At 44.9% G+C, this 20671-nt stretch overlaps 1 long non-coding RNA gene across 1 annotated transcript; it reads right to left on the bottom strand.

Annotated features, from left to right (window-relative positions):
• Positions 1–727: 727 nt before the first annotated feature.
• Positions 728–20279, bottom strand: LOC308590068. The gene is made up of 5 exons (XR_014009674.1): positions 20154–20279; positions 6798–6922; positions 3746–3822; positions 2649–2808; positions 728–1036 (listed from the first exon to the last, which is right to left on the bottom strand). It is a non-coding gene; the product is annotated as an uncharacterized lncRNA (long non-coding RNA).
• Between the last annotated feature and the right edge of the window lie 392 nt (positions 20280–20671).

Here is a 20671-nt window from a genome sequence, read left to right as displayed (position 1 = left end):
TCACATTACTAAGTGCAGCAATGATTAAATGGCTTTTAGATGTTGCCAACTCTTGACTTAAAAAATAAAACAAAACCCCCAAACCCAAATTCCAAACATTTAAATAATTTTCAATAGTGGTCTTATTGTTATGCTAAATTATAATATTTCTCTGCATTCATATAATCACTTTTGCCTTGAAGCATATGAGTCAGCCATAGATTAACAACTGAGACATGATCACTTCTAAGCAAATTAACCTTTTCTGTCTGGGCTAAATTTTCTATTAATATGAAAATCAGCTGCAATTTAATTCCGGTTTGCTTGCATGTGTGCTTTAATTTCAGAACTTATATATTTCCTCAGCTGCACTGTGACTGTACACAGGCATGTACGACAGCTGAGGATGTTATGGGGAAGAACTTTCTGACAGTAAGTGCTGTTTGGCAGGGAAATGGACTCCCTCGTGAAGTTATGGACTCTCCTTCATCTAAGAGTTTTTTTTAGCAGAGGTTGAATAGCCATCTGTCATGGATGTTATAGTTGAGATTCGTTCATTGCAGGGGGTTGGACTAGATGACCTGGGGTCCCTTCCAACTCTATGATTCTATGTGAGATCAAGAGCCTTCAACCTACAGCTGTCAGAAATGACCAGTGTAAAGCTTCTCCTGGTAACTTTGGTACTCTTCATTGGTCTCTTTTATTGGACCATGCACAAGGAGGCAGGATGTTTCCACTTATCTCCCCACCTGCCCACCTTTCAAAGAATTGTAATGTTGGAATGGACCCCAAGGCCCATCTAATCCAAAACCCTGCACTGCATTTAACAGACATTTCATTTAATCGTGATGACTAATTTAGGTTGATTAATTTTCGTGGGTGTACTCTTATAGGGCTGCATTGAATACAACTGCTGCATAAAGACAGGGTAGTCAAAATCATGAGTGAAGACATTGCCCAGACGCAAAGAGCACAGAGGAAAAACAAGGGACCAGCTGAACTGTTTGTTTCCTCATTTTCATAGCTGCCATTTGCTCAAGGCCAGTACTAGAAAAACCTAGAAAAGAAAATGAAAGAGACTTATAATTTATAATGCATACTTTCATGAATTGCTTGAAGCATTTGACTAATTTCAAACACTTTTCTGAAATGCTAAGCTGCCCTGCATATGAAGTGTGCTAAAAATCACTGCTCCAAAAATAAAGTGTCATTATAGATTGCTTTGTGTTATTTACCTGTTTTGTTTACATTTGGCTGCTGTTGAGTTGTTTCGCAATATTATCAGATTTTATTAATTGGTTTGATAGCTGAGACCACCTTCATAGACCTGTTAGTTAAATACTGCGCCATAATGCCAAGCTATTGCACACTGCTGCATAGCATTAAAGTGCTTTTTAAAATGCCCTTGACCTCATTAAAAATAACAAGACCTCTTTACAGCTTTGCAAGCACTTAGCTAGGCTGAAGGGTGTTGTAAAGAGGGTGGAATATATTATGAAGTGCCATACAAAGTCTAAACTAGGTAGGCAATTAGTGAACTAATAAGGGTGCAGAAGTATTTCCTTGGAAACTGTTAATTTTTACATCGATAAGTAATTATCATTTGTGCTGGTAACACAGCATAAATTCATAGCTCGTGCTGGTCTAATAGCATGGCTCAGAAAAATAACAAAGGGATTTTAAAGATTGTAAATGTAATCTTATTGTGAGAAACATGGAAATATAGAAGCCCAAATAGGGGGAAATCAATTAAGAAAGATTAGCACTTCTTATAGCAGCAGTATCTCAAAATATATAGAATGCTACTTCCCCTGTTATTATCTGGGGTAGTGAGGGGAAGTGATATTAATCCAATCCTCCAATCTTGCACTGTCTTGTCTGTGAGCTATTCTGCCCAGTATACAAAGCACTGAACAACCTGTGACTCAAGCACTGTACCTGAAGAAAAGTGTCTTTTCCAGTATTGCCCCACCTGATTACCAGCTGGGGGTGCCCTACTTGTTGTCACACCAGTGGCTAAAGCTATCTGGGTGGTGATACATGACGGGGCATTTTCAGTAATCTCCTTAGGTTCAATAAAGCTTACTACCAGGTAAATTTGTACAGAATTCCCTGGTCTTTCACAGTCTTCATCTTCGTATAGAAATCTCCAGACTGCTCTGCAGAAGTTTTGAAGGTGTTCCATGACGTACGAATGTAGGAAAAAATGTAACAGAAATATTTTCTTTTGAAAAGGCTTTCTGACCTTCATTCTGAAGGGAATGCATTCTGGTGCCTGGAAGGACTATTGTGCTTCACAGCTGTATTTGCCGTGCCAACATGTTTAAAATGCTTCAAAGGGATACATTTCACTGCAATACTCAGAGCAGACCCACTGAAATCAGTGGAGGTACTCTGCGTATGACTCAGGGTCCAATTAAAATTCTCTCCCACCTGGGCTTCTCAGGGCAGTAGTCATCCCATACTCTTACAAGTTTAGTGGCTGGGAGAGCTGGGTGGAGGGACACCCACACCCCCAAAACTTGGTTCAATTAGTTTTTGGATGTTGTGTTAGGCTCCAATCCTAAGCCCACTTACACGAGAGTAAGCACCTCTGAATTCATTTGGACTGACTTCCTGGTTAGGATTGCAGTCTTAATTTGATAGAATCACTTGAAGCATTTTCTTACCCAAAAAGAGGGCTTGTCTCTGGAATTGTTAAAGAATTCTGTAGATCTCAGGGTAGAGGAGATGATTTAATTTTTTCTATATTTCCTTGCTTGTTCTTAGGCCGATGGTGGCATGTGGAACGTTCAAAAACAGATCTTGCACTTTCAAAGGTCAAGAGCACTGTAAATACAATAAATATTCCAGTCTGAGACACACTTTTATTATTGGTAATTTTTTTTAGCCCGTATTTATATGCTCTTATCAAAAAACTGTTCCTTCAAGAGCCAGAAGCTATATCATATGAGAAAAATGAGAGAGAAGTGAAGAGGTCACACAGGTTTGCGCTATCATAACATGGCAAATATGAAGCAATACATTTTAAATAAAAATTGTCATGCACTGTTGTGATAAGAGAATAGCTGCTTATATTAGAGGAAATTATTCTTATACAATATAGCTCTCCAAGCTCATAAAAGGGCCTGTACTAAGCATGCAGTTCCTCATGCAGCAATTGGAAAAATGCTATTGAGATAATAAAAAGTATGTGTGAGTGAACAGTATTGCATGTGTGAGCAACCTTTCCCTTCAATCTGCATTAATAGTTACACTGAGTAAGGTGTGTGATCCCATTACAGCATAACACAGTCTTATGAAATCCAATGATACTTTTTGCAATATGCTGCCTTTTCTTCTTGCTTTGACAAGAATAACATTCAAATGTCCTCGCTTACAATAACTATACATGCATGGCTGAGGGGCGGGGATCTAAAACTCTATATACCTGCCAAAATGTTCCCCACCCCTAATGCATACTGATAATGCTGCTGCTGATACTACTACTACAAGTACTAGTAATACTACTAGTAGTGGAGTTACTAGGAGCAGCATCAAAAGAAGAAACATGAATAAGAGTAGTAATCTAATAAATACTGATAATACTACTACTCCATAAAATTTATGGAGGTATATATTATATAAAAGCCCTGTAATTTAGGTCAGTATAAACCAAGCTTCCTCTGTGAATATCCTGATGGATTCACCTTAATGGATTTTGTTGGCATAGACAGCTCCTACTAGACATAGGAATAAATACTGCAGAAAGTTTGCTTAAAAATACCTCTTTCTTCATTGATGTCCAGATAGTTGCAAATAATAGATTCCCTTCTTAGCCGTAGTCTGTCCCTTGATGGAATCCTGTGCAATATTAGTTTCTCAAACATGTTAATGAATACCAGCTTTATATCTGTTGTTTTACCAATGATCCCATATATATGGAATAATTTTGTCCTCCAAACAGAAACAAACCCAAAACAAGACCATTCTCTTGACAGTTTAAAAGAATAAAATATTTTCCAGTTTCTCAGTAAACACCCCACCTTCTGAATTTTTGATGCGAGGTAGATCATCCAGTGAGACTACATAACACAGTGAGGAATTTCTTCTGTAACTTGAAACTCAAAGAAATGCAGAAGACCTAAATAATAGGTCCTGTTTGTGGGCTTCCCATAGACACCTGGGAGAAGAAAAGGATGGGCCTTTGGTCAGGTCCAGTAGGACTTTACTTGTGCTTTTAATATTTTAGCCTAACCATTAACAGTGCTTTAAAAAAAACCAAAAAACCATTCCATTTTATAACTTAGACGTGCAGTTGAGAAAGAGAATTACTCGTTTTCAAAGAAGCTCCAGATTTTCCCTGCCAGAGAGAATTACGCAAAAGAAGCATTGAGTACATCTGCCTTCTTTCCGTCTTTTAGTTCATAAATAGAATGCGGTGGTTTCTTTATATATCTTGGCTTGCAACATCTGCATATTTTTGCTGTGGGAAGTGAAAGTGTGTGTGGGGGGGAGAGAGAGAGAGGCCAGGAAAACTGTTTTCACACCAAATTCTACCCCCCCCAATCCATGCCCCAGGCTATCACCTCAAATGTATCTTTCAGCCTGGCAAACAAACAATTATCTAAATTCTAACAAAATGTCAACATGAGAGGATTTCCTGCATTGTATTCCTCATTGTTCTCCCCTCCGTTCCATTCATTTTGAATGTCAGTTGAACTAGGATAATTTCTATAATTTATTTATTTGAGCATGCGCAGTTTGTTCTGGTGCCTTTAATTTGTTCACATATTCCTTTCTACCGCATAATGAGGCATCTAAGACATTGGAATAACCTGATGGGGTTAGGTCAAAGGTCCATCTAGTCTAGCACTCTGTTCTCACAACGGACAACCAGATACATATGGGAAGCCCACAAGAAGAAGCTGACTGCAACAATACTCTCCCTACATGAGATTTCCAGTAACCGGCATTAAGACGCATACTGTCTGTATCAGTGGAGGTAGAACACAACCACCATGGCTAGTAAGCATGCAAATGGGAAGGGAACAAACTAGTTGTAATCATATTGTGATTGACTCCAGATTATTTGTGTATGGTGTTTTGCTGATTTGCACATTTGCTATGTATGGATGCATCAACATTCCTATTTTGCAAAATAAGAACAGACCTGCTATGTCAATGACCCAGTTTTCCAGCGTCATGTTCCCCAAAGCAGCCAACCAGTTGCCTCTGGGAAGTCCATAAGTGGAGTATAAAGGAAATGGCTCTCTTCAGCATCGTTCCTCAGCTACTGATAGTTGTGTCCTCCATGAATTTGTCTATAATCTCCTTTAAATCCATCTAAGGTAATAGTTATCACATCTCAGGGCAACAATTTTCAGAAATTAATTCATGCTTATGAAAACTCAGAAAAGTGTAAGCAACTGAAAAAGTGAATGCAATTGCTATAATAAAAGAGGTAAAGGACCCCAGACGGTTAAGTCCAGTCAAAGGCAACTATGGGTGTGGCACTCATTTCGTTTTCAGGCCGAGGGAGCAGGTGTTTGTCCACAGACAGCTTTCCGGGTCATGTGGCCAACATGACTAAACTACTTCTGGCACGATGGAACACCGTAACGGAAACCAGAGTGCAAAGAAACACCGTTTACCTTCCTGCCACAGCGGTACCGATTTATCTACTTGCACTGGTATGCTTTTGAACTACTAGGTTGGCAGAAGTTGGGACAGAGCAACGGGAGCTCACTCTGTCGCAGGGCTCAGTGGTTTAAACCACAGCACCACCTATGTCTCTAATTGCTATAATAATACATTTTCAATTGAAAGAGAACAGCACATAATCCTTACATTAGCCAACTCAGTCTTGAATATTCCTTTATAAGCTGAGGTTTCACCACCCTAGTAAAGTACTTTCATTAAAGTTACACTAGTGCGTCCAGGATTTTTGGTGATTAACTGGATTATGAATAAATCAATTGACAATATGGCATATTGGCTTAATTCAGATGTCAGGTTAAACCGGGAATGTCATGAAAAGGATGAGGTTGAATGACTTCTGGCACTGTGATCTACCTTCTCCTCTCTCCTCCTCCACTGTGACTGCAAGGAGACAGGAACCTTTCTTTTTCAGTTTCAACCACGGTAACATTATGCTCAAACTCGAAATCATGGTTAGTTCAAAAAAGTCATCTTCATAACCCACATGAAGTTTGAAGGGTTTTTTTTAATAAAAATATACACAATAAAAAAGATTAATCACAATTAATCAGGGAGGTTTGGATAATACAGCTAATTATAAGAAGTCACAGCTAATTAAAAGAAAAAGAGAAGAAAAATGCACGGAAGGAGGGGGGAGGGAATCCAGGAGCCCAAGGCTTGCCTAGGCTTCTTCAGATCATGATAAACCATGGTTTACTGTGACATCTGAAAGCAGAGAAACAGTATAGTTTTTTTGCAAGCTGAAGTGACTATAATGACCTTTCTGATAGAGTGGGGATGTGCAGAAGTTATTTAGGAAGATTTAATACAGTTAAGCCAAGAGCGAAAATCTTAATGCTCCAGCAATTATTTTTATAATTAATTGGCAGATAATTTAGACATACAAACTGGGAAATTTACAATTACACTTCAGGCAGGTTTTCTGAATGACATCCAAGTTACTGATCACAGTCTTCTCGAAAACTGCTGGTTGAAATGAATTTGCTTGGTGATTATCACAGTGTGCGCAATAGAGTGTATCTCAAATATGCAGGGGGTGAAACAGAATTAATGAACCATAGAAAATGCTCGGGTTTTTTAGTTGCAACTATAATAATATCTAGATGGATGCTACTTACCTGAAATTGAAGTGGTTGAAAATATACCTTCTCTTTGAATTATTTATTTTCTCAAGCCAATAGTCGCACATCCCCAAAGCAACTTACTAATTTAGCCATGTTTTCCCCAGCGCTCACTTCATTCCCTGCAATGAGAAAATCAGGCAGGGGGGATTGGCACCATCTGTATCAGAAGACTGTAAGGAGCAGCAAAGTGATACCAGAGTTAAGTAGTTGGGATTGTTCTGGGACTATGTACCTGGAAACAGGGAAATACTGAATCTGACTTGACCCAGTGATAATTGAAGCCTTGGAAGATGGATTGCTAAGCATCTATCCAACTACAACTGGCAAGGTAGTTGAGAATGGGTAATTGCCCTTTTAATTCCCTCTGTATTTGTAACACCTTTTGCATTTGGGCTGCCCCTATAAAATACCAAAGGAAAAGGTTGAAAATAAAGTGCATACTTTTCTTCATGAAAGTTTCCATTGCACTTTGCAGAATTGACATTTAGGCTGCAGTTCTAAAACCACTTATTGGGAAGGAAGGCCCATTGACCTTAATAGGTCATACTTCTTAGTAAACATGCTTAGTCGATTGTTTCATACTCCCAATTTCTCTTGAGCAGTGGTGGGAAGTTTCGGGCGTACTAGACAGGCCCAGTTTCCTTCGCAAAACTGCAGTGCAATGATAATCAATACCTGTTCACAAATGTACAGCTTGAGCAGGTAGCAAGCAAGCCGGCACATCAATAGGCAATGTGAGTCCCAAAGCAGTATCAGCATACTTGAAACCTCAAGAGAGCATTTGCCAGTTTCATTCATAAATTACAGGAGGGCAAGAAATAAAACAGCTTGTGCTCACAACATACAGCCTAGTCACTGAGGAAAATGTTAAACTGGGAAGGTCAAACCGTAACTAAGAAGGTGGCTCTGATAATAATTTTCAATATGATGACACCATAGCATCATCGCAATGCTTTACTTTCAAAACTAATTTATTTTCACTCAGTAGAAACAATAGATTCTGGAAACTTAGGGTAAGGGTATTCATGTTAAATCATTATAGGTAAGACATATGGGTGTCACATTTTGTGTCCAGAAGGATGTGAAGACCACTGCTCTTGTGCAAATGAGATGCATTGCTTAATTTTATTCTTTAAAATAATATAGTAGCTAACTTATAACCTTTATAAAGAGAAGTATTGCATCTTAAAACTAAGAAACATGTACTCTTACATGAAACGCCTATCTTAGCCCAGATCAGGGCAGCTTGATTGTGGTGGCTCATTGGTGAAAGGAATGAACTCTGAACATGTTCAGTAGTAGTCACATGATATTCCAGGGTATTCATTGATTACCGTATTTTTCGCCCTATAGGGCGCACTGGCCCATAGGGCACACCTAGGGGTTTTTTTTTGGGGGGGGGCGAATAAAGAATTTTTTTTTTATTTCCCCCCCAGGCACGGGGCTGGGGCAGGGGGAGCCCGAGCTTCCCGGACGCGCTCCGCTGCGCTCCCCGGGTTTCGGGCTGCAGGCTGCTGTCTGCAAGCCTTTGGAGCCCGGCGGGAACTCCCACGGGCTCCCAAGGCTTGCGGATAGCTTCCTGAAGCCTGGAGAGCTTCAGCCAAAGCTTCAGCCAAAGCCTGCATTCTCCCCATAGGATGCACACACATTTTCCCTTCATTTTTGGAGGGGGAAAAGTGTGTCCTATAGGGCGAAAAATACGGTATATATTCCAGGGCTGAGCACTGGCATTCAAACAGATCCTTGTCAAACCATGGCTCAGATTAAGCCCTGAAATCATATCTACAATAGTTTCCCCTCCATTAAGGTTTAAAAATTGTTTCAGAAAGCCATTTACAGGGGGAAAGCAATGTGAAAGGCAGACTTCTCATAGCTCCCAGGTGGACCCATTCTGCTACTAAATTACTAATGCAAACAAAAGTACCAGAATTGTCACCTATTCATTGGAGGAGTTAGGCTTTACTGTCACCTCCTGATAACACCATTTAGCAGAGCATATTTTACACCAAAACTTATTGGCCAGTACATATAGTTCTCTGGAAAAACCGTCTGCAAGGCCATTACCCTGCCTGAAGCCATTACCGCTTTGCCTAGATCCAAAGGCATTTGCAATATCTACAAACAATCAAGCGTCAAAGACGCAATTCCAACCCCTGGAATTCAAAAATCCATTTCAAGTAGAAGAGCGCTGTAATCGGTACAAAAATGATTAGATTTCACACATCCACGGGACTATTTTGACAATTTAGCCCTTTGAAATCTGTGGGAATAACCATTGTGCAAACAGAGAGGCATCAGCTCGGCATGATTCAAGTCTTAGATCTTCAGCTAAAATCCAAATAAAACAACCAAACGTGGAATTGTTCATCTTTCTGATATGCTTTCTCATATATTCTACAAAGACACAGAAGCCTTTTTCTGTTTCATGATTTCTACTTTTATTTCAGTTTATTCCACAACATACTGATTAATCTTATTACATGGCCCCAGTGGGTTCTATAGCTTATAGTTAGAAAATGTTCAATAGGCTGATTTGAAAGATGGCAGTGCGGGAGAGTTAAGTTATAGGATAGTCCATGCTGAACTTGGTGTAGAAAGATTTAAAATGACTTGTTTTGAATGAATTAAATGTCTAACAAGTGCATAAAAGGTAAAGGTAAAGGGACCCCTGACCATTAGGTCCAGTTGTGACCGACTTTGGGGTTGCGGCGCTCATCTTGCTTTATTGACCAAGGGAGCCGGCGTACAGCTTCTAGGTCATGTGGCCAGCATGACTAAGCTGCTTCTGGCGAACCAGAGCAGCGCACGGAAACGCCGTTTACCTTCCCGCCGGAGCGGTACCTATTTATCTACTTGCACTTTGAGGTGCTTTCGAGCTGCTAGGTTGGCAGGAGCAGGGACCAAGCAACAGGAGCTCATCCCGTCATGGGGATTCAAACTGCCAACCTTCTGATCAGCAAGTCCTAGGCTCTGTGGTTTAACCCACAGTGCCACCCACGTCCCTTAACAAGTGCATAAAACTGTCTAAATTGTCTTGTGGATGGGGGAGAAAAAGGACTGCCCCCCCACCATCTGGATTCAATTCCCCACCCCTGCTTTATAACATGAGGAGAGTATAAGATATGGCCTGGGGAAGGTGGGGTTGGGGTGTAGTCTGTAGGGAATGCTGGGTACTGGGCTGAGAGTCCTGGCATGCCGCATTTGGCCCAGGGACCTAAGGTTCGCCATCCTAGTTGCAAGCATACTATGGAACCAAATTTGTGATTTGTCACTGGCAAGTATGAATCTGTTGGCGTGATGAGTGACTATGGGAGATTATAGCATCCTAACTGCAAGATCTTTACTAAAAACAAGATGGGATCCTGAACACAAATTCATGACTCCGCAAGGCACTCTTCATATCAGGAGACTGTGAAAAGATCACAGTGTTCAAAACAAATAAAAAGAGGGCTGAGAATGTAGACCCTTCAGATTTGAGTAATGATATTATTATTTTCTGTGAGACCCGCAGCAAGGCCTGAAGGCTTTCTTTATCAGATTGGTAAGTGAAAGAGACTAAAAATGAGGCTAGCCCCCTTTACCAAAGCAGGGCTGTGTGGGAATTAAACCAAAATGAGTGCCATCAAGTATTGTAGTGGTGAAAGGGGGAGCCTGAGAGCTGTGGGACTCTGGGGGTGGGATAAGAACCCCTTTGAGGTCCATACAAGCGTCACACTCAGATTCTTAGCACGTATGGGGATAGTGAATCAGGTGTGTCTCTCTCAGACAAGTAGGGGCTGGCTGGTGGCATGCTGAAACATCTACTGCTTATGCTCAGAGCACATTTGGGTTGCTCAGATTCTACAAGCCAAAAGGAAGTGGAAAGCCTTGGCCTATGTTTACACAGGTTCCAGTTCTCATTGCACATTTATGCTAAACAAAGTGTGGTTTCCCCAAGCATCTGTGTCCTGCCTCCTTATTTTTGGCTGCAGGTGCAGTGCGTATTGAGCAGAAACGAAACCAGTTTTGTGCAGACTCAGACTCTGTATAAGTGCTACCTGTTCATTTTCTGCTATATTGTGGCAGCAGAGACTCTCCTCCACGAAGGGGAGGGGAGGGGTTGTGGTCGGGGCTCGAGCTCCGGCTAGCAGGGGGCGTGGCCCCCTGCTGCTCACTCACCGGGCTGGCGCTCACGCCCCCCCGGTGGCCATCCAACCGGGGGCCACGGTGGGGGCGTGTTCAGCAGCATTTAGCTGCAGCGCCAGCCTTTGCCCAGCCTCATTCCTCCTGCCTTCGCCCCTCACTTGAGTCTCCTCTTCCTACCTCTTTTGGTGCCGCCGGGCCGCTTTCGGCCGCCCATCAGCTGGCGTGCGCGCCTGTTTCTCCTCTTCCCCGACGAGCGCGCTTGAGTCTCCTCTCTCCCTGACGGGGTAACGCTGCCTCCGTTTGTGCTGCTGGGGCGCTCTTAGCCGCTCATCAGCTGACGCGCGCCCCTTTAAGTTGCCCCCGTATCCTGCGGTCGCGGCGTGTTCCTGCAGCCGTTTTTTGCCGCCCAACAGCTGACGGGCGCATCCTGCTTGGTTTGGTTTAGTGCTTGAGTGAGTGCTTAGCTCTTCCTCCCCGTTGGTATCCCCGCTCTTGCCAGCAGTGCGTGTTTGGGAGTGGGAGTGTATTTGGGCAAGTGCACGTGTCTGCTTGGCAGGGCTTGGGTCCCAGGCTGATGGTACTATAGTGTAAGGGGGAGAACCACTTCCTCAATTGCCTTCAGCGGCAGAGCCGAGTGTTTTCCTCCACGTGCGCTCCAGCCTATTGTTTTCCTTTGCTCCCTGAAAAAGAATCATCTTTTGTTGTGAATCTTTATACTTGGTGGGAAGCGAATAGTTGTCTCTGTGTTGCTGGTGTCTCAGATTTGCTGTGGCCTCCATTTTGCTTGGTTCTTTGTGTTGGTACAATCTTGCAGGTTTAGTGCTTCCCAGCCCCACTATCTTTGTGTGGGTGTCCCCTGGTCTACCTGGTCTCATTCCTTCTTTGTACCCTGGACCCTGTATCTTTTCCCTTCCCCTCCTTTGGTTATTGAAAGAGCGTTCGCTTATTTCCTGGTCTGCCTGGGGACCCTGTTAGGTTGCCATAGGTACGCCTCTGCTGTTGCCTCTTAAAGAGCACCTATTGTTGTTCAGCTAGCTCTTCTGTTGTCGTAGAAACGCCATTGTTGCTGCTGGCCAGCAGGACAATTTAATGCTAACGAGCGATACTTAAGCCTATTGTTCCCCGGAAGTACATTTTCAAGGTTTTGGCAGCTTATCTCACCTGTGGCAGGCAGAGGATTCCTGAGCTTTTGTTCTTTTGTGTGAGGAAGGGAAGCTTGGCAGCAATCTGCAGCCATCTATAGTACATTGGCAGTCAGTAAATTGCTCAGCTATTGTTCTTTTGTTGAGAAGTTGAACCTTGGCAGCAGTCTTGTTCTTAGTAATTGGAATTTAGTGGAGCGGCTTTTCTCCTAGCTGCTGCCCCCAACTGGCTAACACATAAAGGGAGAGTTATATATATACCTCATTTACTGCCTGGTACTGGCCCACTGAGCTACTGCCCCCTAGTGGCACAGGCAAATTGGTAGGATATAGTTTGTGTTATTAGCTTATCAGTCACAAGGTCTGAATAAATTGAGAGCTTATTGGTGTGTTATTTATTTAGCACAACCTATATTGTGAAACTAATAAATAGAAAACTGTTAACGGATATCTGGATAACACATAGTAAATAAATAAATAAATTAGTTAGATAAAAAGAAATTAATTAATTAATTAATTAACTAATTAATTATATTGATATATACATAATAATTATAGGACATTTATATATAATTTAAAAAAAAAAAAAAAACCCTTAACTAATTAATTAATACACACACGCTCATACACACACACACGCACACTCACACACACACACACACACTAGCAAACACCGTTGCATTTGTAGGGTACAAGGCACACCTTATGGCTCCTAAGAGGAAGCGCGCGCCTGTGGCCACACACAGCTCAGCAGAGAGCGCATCACGGGGACAGCAGGGCAGGGGTAATAATACAAGGCCGCCCGTCTCCCACTTCCTAAATGCTTTCAGATCTTTTATAGATGAATACGAACAGCGATTCCCGGACGCGAACCCCAGCCCCCCCTCTTCCCCTGATGTCATCCCGGATACCCAGGGGTTCCATGGGAGTTCTCAATCTTCCCAATGGGACGAACTACCTAGTACATCGGCCGCCCTTTTTAATGACACACAGCCGGTTCGGACTAGGTCCCAGTCACGGGCTTCAACATCCGGGTCTCGGGCGCGGGGGGGGGAAAGCTACCTCTAAGTCCACTCGCAGTAACAACCCTGCTCCCCCTAGCTCTTCTAATCGCTCACAGGACAAGCGTCCCAGGGCCCAGTCGCCCGATTCTGCAGCCTCGTCGGCGGCCGAAGATGCGCAACAGGAGGAGGAGGGCTCCGCTGCTGCAGCGCCAGTGGAGAGGCCCTCGGGAAAGAGGCGCGAAAAGAAGAAGCATGTATGTCGGAAGAGCAGGTCTCGGAAGGAGGACTCAGATGATGATACAGGTACTTCCTCTTCGGAGTATGACAGTGACGCGTCCCTAGGTTCTTATTGGGGGAGGGGCGAGGAAGTCTCGGGACTCCCGGATTGGGCACTGTCGAGGAGGGCCAATTGCCATCGTAAAAAGTTTGGGGGGACCCAGGAGTGGAAGGATGGGGCTCTGGTAAAAGATGCCACCACATCCACCTACTCAACCTCGGATGTTATACCGGGTGATCACTTATCACCTAAATTGCGAGCAAAAATCTTAAATGGTGAGTTTGTTGACATGTTTAAATTGGTGCCCCCAGCAGAGGAGTTAGGTAGGGGCGAAAAGAGGCCCTCGCATGGTAAGAGAAAGAGCAAGTACCCTTCTGTGCCTAGGACATTCGAAAATTGGCTCGATGGTTTTCAAGCCTTTATGGGGACGATTGTCGCTGCTTACCCCAAGCGGGCGGTTCACCTTGTTGCTTACCTTTCACATATTCGCACGGCCTGTGCCCTTTCGGGAGAGGCGGCGGCCATAAGCTATGACAAGAAATTCAGAAGGAAGGCGTCCAGGATCCCGTTAGCACGCTGGGATCAGATTGAGAATGGAATATGGTCCGTGGCCGTTGGTCCGTACGTGGAAAAGAGGCCAGCCGACTCATATCGGTCGACCAGAAGTGACCAAAGGAAGGATTTTAAGCGTCGGGTGTGCTGGGAGTTCAACAAAGGGTTTTGCCAAAGGCCATCTTGTAAATTCACACACGAATGCGAGAGATGCGCCGGGGGTCACCCCGTTACATCCTGCTTAAAAGGGGGGAAGCAGCCCTTTCGTGGAGGCCGGGGGTTCCATCATCCCAGTTCCAGGGGGGCCCCCGCAGCAGGGAACAGACGGTGAGTTAGTCTTGGGTCTGGCTTTTTCCCCTATCAAGCTCGTCCCTCTTTGTAATCTTCTGTCTCTTTACCCGGATAAAGATGCTGCTTCCTACCTCAGGGAAGGTTTTTCCAGTGGATTTCGTATCCCCATAGCGGGCTCACTAATTGCGAAAGATTCACCCAATCAAAAATCAGTTAGAGAGAGACCGGAAGTTGCTGAAAGAAAGATAGCAAAAGAGGTCAGTGCAGGCAGGGTTGCAGGCCCCTTCGATAGTCCTCCCATACCAAATCTGCACATATCTCCGCTAGGCATTGTGCCCAAGAAGACCCCCGGTGAATTCAGGCTCATTCATAATCTGTCCTTCCCAAAGGGCGGCTCGGTCAATGATGCCATCCCGCCCGAGTTATGCACAGTGAAATACGCCACCTTTGATCAGGCAGTTAAGTTGATACGCAGCTTCGGCCCTGGGGCGTTGTTGGCTAAGTGTGATATCGAATCGGCCTTCCGCCTCTTGCCAGTGCATCCCGCAGATTTCCGGTTGCTGGGTTTTAAATTTCAGGGAAAATACTATGTTGACAGGGCTATGCCAATGGGCTGCGCAGTTGCCTGTTCGGCATTCGAAGCCTTCAGCACGTTCTTGGACTGGGCCTTGCGTTTCAGGGCAAATACCATTGGTGTCACACATTACCTGGACGATTTTCTTTTCGTGGGCGGAGCCAACACGGGTGAGTGCGCCTCCTTGCTGGAGGCCTTCTCAGCCTTGGCCGAGGACCTTGGGGTCCCGCTTGCGGCTGAGAAAACAGAGGGACCAGCCACGAGGTTGACTTACCTTGGCATTGAGCTGGACACAGTGGCCCAGTCATCCCGCTTACCTGTGGAAAAGATTGAAGCTCTTAAACAACTAATTCAGGACACTCTTAAGCTTAGGAAGATCACCCTTAGGCAAATTCAATCTTTATTGGGCCACTTTAACTTCGCGTGCAGGGTGGTGTCCCCCGGACGCCCCTTCTGTGCTCGCCTTGCCAGACTATCAGTCGGTCTGAAACACCCCCTCCACAGGGTTCGCCTCCCCAGGTTGGTCAAAGCAGATCTCGAAGTCTGGACAACCTTTTTGGGAAAGTATAACGGGGTTTCTCTTTGGCAGGATGTTTTGAATCTATCATCCGATTTTCAGGTTCAATCGGACGCAGCAGGGTCTTTAGGTTTCGGTTTGTATTTCAAAGGGCGCTGGTGCGCGCAACGCTGGCCCGCAGCATGGCAGGGTCAGGCCATCACGCGGGATCTCACCTTTCTCGAGTTCTTTCCAATAGTAGTGGCCGTGCACATCTGGACAGAGGAGTTCCGAGATCACCGAGTGTGCTTCAGGACCGACAACCTGGCGGTGGTGAACATTCTTGCCAGGCAGTCATCGCGGTCTGCGAGGGTCTCCTCTCTCCTGCGGGCGTTCGTCCTCCGTTGCCTTGAGTACAATATCGTATTTTCAGCCAAATTCGTACCAGGTGCCAATAATGATATAGCCGACGCCTTGTCTCGATTCCAGATTCCTCGTTTCCGGTCGCTCGCACCTGGAGCACAACTGTTGCCCGAACCCTTTCCGGAGTACCTGTGGAACGTTGGAGACGCAAAGTGATACAGGGAGTATTAGCGTCCGTGGCACCTTCCACGCTCAGGTCCTATAAGAAGGCCTGGTGTGATTTCCTGGGTTTCAGGTTTGGGTTGTCTGGGCTGTCACATAACATACCCCCCACCACTGATGACGTCCTGCAGTACCTGTCCCATCTGGATGATCTCGGACGTGCTACGAAAACCTTAAAGATCCACGTAGCAGCCATCAGCTTCTTTTCAAAGGCGACGTTTGCGCAAGACCCATGTAGCGATTTTCTGATCCGTAGAGCCATTGAGGGCTGGGGCAGGTTGCAACCGCCCAGGTCCGCCGGTCGTAAGCCTATTTCTTATGGATTGCTATCTCAGATACGCGTAAAGCTCAGGACAATCTGTGGGTCCAAGTTTGAGGCGCGACTCTTCTCGGCGGCTTACGCTATAGCCTTTTTTGGTGCGCTCAGAGTTGGTGAAGTGGTGTGGGAGGCTAGTGCGCGGGGTTTAGCTCGCGGCCTCCTGTGTGAGGACGTACAGTTATCCGAATCTGCTGTGTCAATCCTGGTGCGTCAGTCCAAGACCGATCAGACTGGCAAGGGTGTCCTGCTCAAGCTCACGGCGTCCGCCCAGCAGGGCCCATGTCCAGTGAAGGACACGAGGCGGTTTCTCCGCCTCAGACCAGCCGTCCCGGGACCGTTCCTGATTCACGAGGACGGGTCGCCCCTGTTGAGATGCCAATTCACTAGAGTAATGCGCAAGTCTATTGAGGCTTGTGGCCTACCCCCCCATGAGTACGCTGCACATTCGTTCAGGATCGGTGCCGCCACCACGGCCGCGCACCTGGGGCTGCCGGCAGAAAGGATAAAAGAGTTGGGCCGGTGGAAATCCAATGTTTATAAGTCATATATTCGCAACCTTGCGCCTACCCCTTAGTCTGCTTACCCTTCCTTTGTTCTATCTTTATTCCCAGCTATGCCCGGAAGAAACGTGTGGATTTGCGGTCACAGCATTGTTCATTGGGCCCGCGTGCGAGCGGAGAACTGCGGCCTGGCACCCAACCTTGGTCTGCCGCGTGATGTTCGAGTTTCCTGGTTTTCGAGAAGAGGCATGCGTTGGGAAGAACTGATGCCTTTGCTGCGGGAGAAAGTAGCCAAGCTTGGCTCTCCCGACGTCCTGGTGATTCATTTAGGGGAGAATGACCTTGTCAACAGAAGGAGTGTGGACTTGTTGTCAAGCATAAAAAGAGACTTGGATGCATTCGCTGCCTTGTGTCCCAGAGCGACAGTTTTCTGGTCCTCCTTCCTGAAAAGAACTGTGTGGCGCGGTGCGCAAAACGTGATGGCCATTGAAAGAACCAGGAAACTCGTAAATCGGGCGGTAGCCCGGCGGGTGCGCTTTATGGATGGCCAAGTGATTTATCATGACCGTATCCGGATTAGCGACAAGGCTTTATACCGGGATGACGGTGTCCACCTATCGAATATGGGGAATGATTTTTGGTTAGCTAGTGTCATTAGAAACATCTGGGATTGGTTGCAGCTTTGAGGGTATTGGCGGCGAGCCTTTAGCTCGGGTGGCGGTTAGGCATTGGAATATTGTGTTGCGCTGTGTGGAAGTGCTAGGTGTGGCCATCGCCTATGCCTTCAATTTTTAGGGGTATTCCGTTAAAGGAATCTGGGGGTCGTGTATTCCGTCCGATGCCTGCTTGGCGGGAGGCCTTGGCACGACCCTCGGTGACAGCAGGGGTGAGCCTATAGTCGTATCAGCATCGACAGGCTCCACCTACTGGTGAAGAACCCAATTGTTTCGATCCAATGCCTAAGCCAATACCTTTTCAAATGCTGTAACCAATAAAGTTGTGGCCTTTCTCTAGCCCATTAACCTTAAATCACGTGTCCTTGTGTCTTCATTTCACTTCACCGGGGTCGGGTCCTCGAACCACAAAGACTCTCCTCCACGAAGGGGAGGGGAGGGGTTGTGGTCGGGGCTCGAGCTCCGGCTAGCAGGGGGCGTGGCCCCCTGCTGCCCACTCACCGGGCTGGCGCTCACGCCCCCCCGGTGGCCATCCAACCGGGGGCCACGGTGGGGGCGTGTTCAGCAGCATTTAGCTGCAGCGCCAGCCTTTGCCCAGCCTCATTCCTCCTGCCTTCGCCCCTCACGAGTCACCCACCCTCCACTCCCTTTAGTTAGGGCTCAGGTTTTTTCGGCCTTGCTATGGACCTTAGGTTGGTCGCCCTGGTTGGCTGGGGGGCCTGGTAGGAATTTTTTCCATTTGGCACTAGGCTAATTGGTTTTTTTCGCCTACCTCGTAGCAATCGTCACAACTTTTCTTTTGTGGTATTGGGGGTAGGTTAGGCATTGGAATATTGTGTTGCGCTGTGTGGAAGTGCTAGGTGTGGCCATCGCCTATGCCTTCAATTTTTAGGGGTATTCCGTTAAAGGAATCTGGGGGTCGTGTATTCCGTCCGATGCCTGCTTGGCGGGAGGCCTTGGCACGACCCTCGGTGACAGCAGGGGTGAGCCTATAGTCGTATCAGCATCGACAGGCTCCACCTACTGGTGAAGAACCCAATTGTTTCGATCCAATGCCTAAGCCAATACCTTTTCAAATGCTGTAACCAATAAAGTTGTGGCCTTTCTCTAGCCCATTAACCTTAAATCACGTGTCCTTGTGTCTTCATTTCACTTCACCGGGGTCGGGTCCTCGAACCACAACATAAGACTGCAATCTAAACTGTAGCGGTACTGATTAAACCTAAGCATAGCTGAAGATTAATGTGTAAGGTTAGATGGAACCGAGGTGAACACATAACAGATGATTTCATGCTGTTCTAATACTGAACTATGTGAAAGCATGAGTATATGGGAAAGTATGTAATGTACTTCAAGTATCTGGGCCTGCAAACCCTGAAGAGGCATCACTGCAACAGTTCTAGCTGAATGAGTTCTAATTTGCCACTCAAGAGGCAACCTACCAAGTAATAACTATGAGAATTGTACAGTGCTCCTAATGCAGTGTACTGTAGCTCTGTTTTTAAGCCAACGGCTGAAATAATTGCATGTCAACTTCATCTAAATGTCTACTTGCTATCTAACTATTTTTTAAAAATTCAAATAATCATACATACTAGTAAAGTTAAGGAGATCCTACAAATTTAAAACAAGTGATACATGAATTCCTTCACTCATAATCCTTAAGCATGTCTCCCCTATTTTTGTGCTATAGTGATTTTAATGTCCTAAAATAGTTTCTGGGAAGAACTATAGCTCAATGGAAAAACATATACTTTGCAAGCTGAAGATCCAAGGTTCAATCTCTGAATTTGTTAAATAATCAGATCATAATGATGAGAAAGACTGCCCAAGACTGCCCAAGACCCAAGGAGTCTCATCCAGTGTACAACAGCTTTTGGTATATAATTTTATTATTTTACTGTTGTCATTTTAAAATTTTAATGCTATTGTTTTCTGCTTATGATGTACAATTTCATTAGATCTTAATTATTTATTGTTCCTGCTGCTTTTATTAAAAACAATGTGTATAAAAACAAACAACAGCAACAACTTCAATATTGCTTTTAAAGAAAAGCAGCCTATCAATATTTTAGAATGAATAAGGACCCTTTCCAATGTTTTATAATTATGTTACATGATAATTGTAAGTTTCTAAACTGACGGGAATATCTTGCATGAGAAAAGGAAGATGGAAAAAAATAATCATAGTAAACATTCACTTTTATTACAGTATTGCATAGATTTGAAATCACCGATCACCAGAATAGAGAACTTTACACACTTACCCAGCCAGACATGCAGAATGGGCAAGGGTGCCAACTTGAATAAAATATGGGGTGGGGGCAGGTAAGCCCTGCCCCACATAATCAACTCCAAAACGTGGCACGCACATCATTTGAATGGCAATTTTGCCTTCCCGGCTCCCTCAAATATTTTATTGGGGGGGTCGAAGGGATCTCAGGCCCTAGGAGTTGGCTCCTATGAGTACAAGTTGTGGGTGTGCCCCTTTTCATGTGCTCAAACATATGGTTTATGGTATGGAAGTCTGCTGCATGTTGCAGGGTAGCTAATTCACCCTGCTGTCTAACCAAATTAGTTTCTTTCCCAGTCACTACTAAGAAATAAAAAGCTACTATATTCCCCCCCCCTTATTACAGAAGTGGGTGGAATTTACAGGTGAACTAAACCTTTCAAGGTGGTTAACTAAAGTCTTTCAAATTACAGGCAAATAGGCCCAGAGACTTTTGTGCTGGACAATTTAGAAGTTTGATTTTTTTTTATTTTTAAGAAAAGGAAAGGTTTATAACTTTTTAAATTTTGCATGCTTACTATGGGTCAAGGAGCAGATTACCCAGCCTACCACACCTTACCAGTTACTTTATCCTTTTCATGATTTCCCTTAAGGTGGCTTATAAGCCATCAGGAAGAGTCAAGGCCTACAGCATTTTATCAGCCACACCCTCACCCAACTGCAGCCTGCCCTGAATGAGCTACCAGTGAGCAAAACATCGGTCTAGTTTCTTCCCTATGTGACCAATGGAATCTTTCTTCCTGGGACAAGCAGCGGGTTGCCCCCCCCCCATTTGGGCATGGCTTCAAACACCAGTGGTGGGAGTGCACTGGAACCAGAGTAAATAGTAATGTGCACATCGCCTTAGTCTTGATGTTTCATCACTCCACTTCCATCATCAGCAAAGACAGTTCAGTTAAGGGAAATGCAAATATGTGTGGACTGACATAGGAGGCTGCAGTGAGGCTGACCCCGAATAGGGTATTGAAGTGGCACAGCACAAGTAGCTTTGTAAACACTCATGGTAGTGTGCCATAAGGCTACCCAGGCTGACTTC

This window comes from Podarcis bocagei (genome assembly GCF_964188305.1).
Source record: "Podarcis bocagei genome assembly, chromosome: 6".
Lineage (NCBI taxonomy): Eukaryota > Metazoa > Chordata > Lepidosauria > Squamata > Lacertidae > Podarcis > Podarcis bocagei.
The sequence above is the reverse complement of the archived record's forward strand: the minus strand, read 5'-3'. Positions and strand labels throughout refer to the sequence as shown.